Genomic DNA, 1,840 nt, shown 5'->3' with positions numbered 1-1,840 from the left:
TTAACATCTCTGCGATGAGGTGGCGACTTGTCCAGGGTGTACCCCGCCTTCCGCCCAATTGTAGCTGAGATAGGCTCCAGCGCCCCTCGCGACCCCGAAGGGAATAAGCGGTAGAAAATGGATGGATGGATGGATATTAACATCTTCCTGCATTTCCTTCTTCAAAGGAAAACATGCTGCAAATTAGGAGATGGTGGTGTCTCGCTCTCCTGCAGAACTTCCCCATGCCGTAAGTGCTTTGAATATCACAAATCACAAAAAAAATGTTTTACTCACGGTCAACAGACCAACATGAATGTTTTCATAGTGAATGTATGTTGTCATTAAATCACTAAGGTCTGAAGAAGACCGATTGCAGGACAGAAAACGGCGACGAGTGCAAGGAGGGCTACAGGTGAGAGGTCATGTGATTAATTAGTCTTGTAGTCAACTATTGCTAGACTAAAGCGTAATTCCTCCACTTATTTCAATTACCTTAGTTTTACATCTTGCATTGTTATTGTGCCTATAAGAACCGCAATCTGTTTCCTTTCTAGACAGTGGAAAATTAACAGAACTGGAAACAGGGAACAGGGTTGCTTGTTATGGGCCAGAAAAATACCTTGATACTTGCCATTGTTAAACATTTATGGGAGCTTAAGGAATGTATTTGGCTAGGCTACAACATTTTTTTTTCTTTACAGATCAAACATTTTTAGCCTGGGGTGAAAAATAAAATCAATGATGCAAAGTCTTCTGTCTTTGGTTTATTTGACTTTGCTAATATAATTGAGTGTGCAAAATAATATGTGTCTATACTCTTATGGAAATGCTATGGTTTAGATATATATATTTTTTAATTGTTTTTTCATGGTAAAAAAAAATACATTTGACAAGTTAAAAGTAGGAATGTCTAAGTCTATCAAATACATGAACCTTTTTCCATACTATGGTTTATATTTATTTATTTTTAATTGTTTTTTCATGGTAAAAAAAATATATTTGACAAGTTTTTTTTGGTTTTTTTTGCAAATATTTGTATTGAATTTTACAGTTAAAATCACATTTAACAGTCATACTTTGGTCACGCAAAACCTTCATACAATCGCACATCCACTCATACCCACTCACATGCACACTTGAGGAGAGAGGTGCACTTAAACTTTAACAATTCAAGGTTTACAGTATAAACAGTATTAGAAAAGATACCCAGATATTGTGTATATATATATATATATATATATATATATATATATATATATATATATATATATATATATATATATATATATATATATATATATATATATATATATATATATATATATATATATATATATATATATATCCATCCATCCCGCTCTGGCTCAGGATCAGCTACAGGCTATCCAGACCATAGTGGATGAACATTCCTCGGCATCAAGGATCCTCAAGAAGTGATCCCAAGATCACCTCTCGAGGACCTCTCCACCGTTCACACTTAAAAAAGAAAAGGAAAGTCACAGAAGACAACAATACAAAATAAAAAGACACAAAAAATAAATAAATAAATAAGCAAGTAAACCGTGGCAATGCCATATCAGAAGTAACAAAAAAAAACACAATAATAGTGTAGGATCAATACAGAAAATAATGAAGATAATAAAAAAGGAATAAAACTACAAAAAAGATGGCAGATACATTTGACAAGTTAAAAGTACGAATGTCTAAGTCTATCAAATACATGAACCTTTTTTCATACTATGGTTTATGTATATATATATTTTTTAATTGTTTTTTCATGGTAAAAAAATACATTTGACAAGTTAAAGGTAGCTTTATTGACGTTTGCGAATGTGTGCTGCCGGATCTCTGCCACCAG

The sequence above is a fragment of the Entelurus aequoreus genome, linkage group LG09 (assembly GCF_033978785.1).
Source record: "Entelurus aequoreus isolate RoL-2023_Sb linkage group LG09, RoL_Eaeq_v1.1, whole genome shotgun sequence".
Classification (NCBI taxonomy): Eukaryota; Metazoa; Chordata; class Actinopteri; order Syngnathiformes; family Syngnathidae; genus Entelurus; species Entelurus aequoreus.
This window is presented reverse-complemented; position numbering follows the sequence as displayed.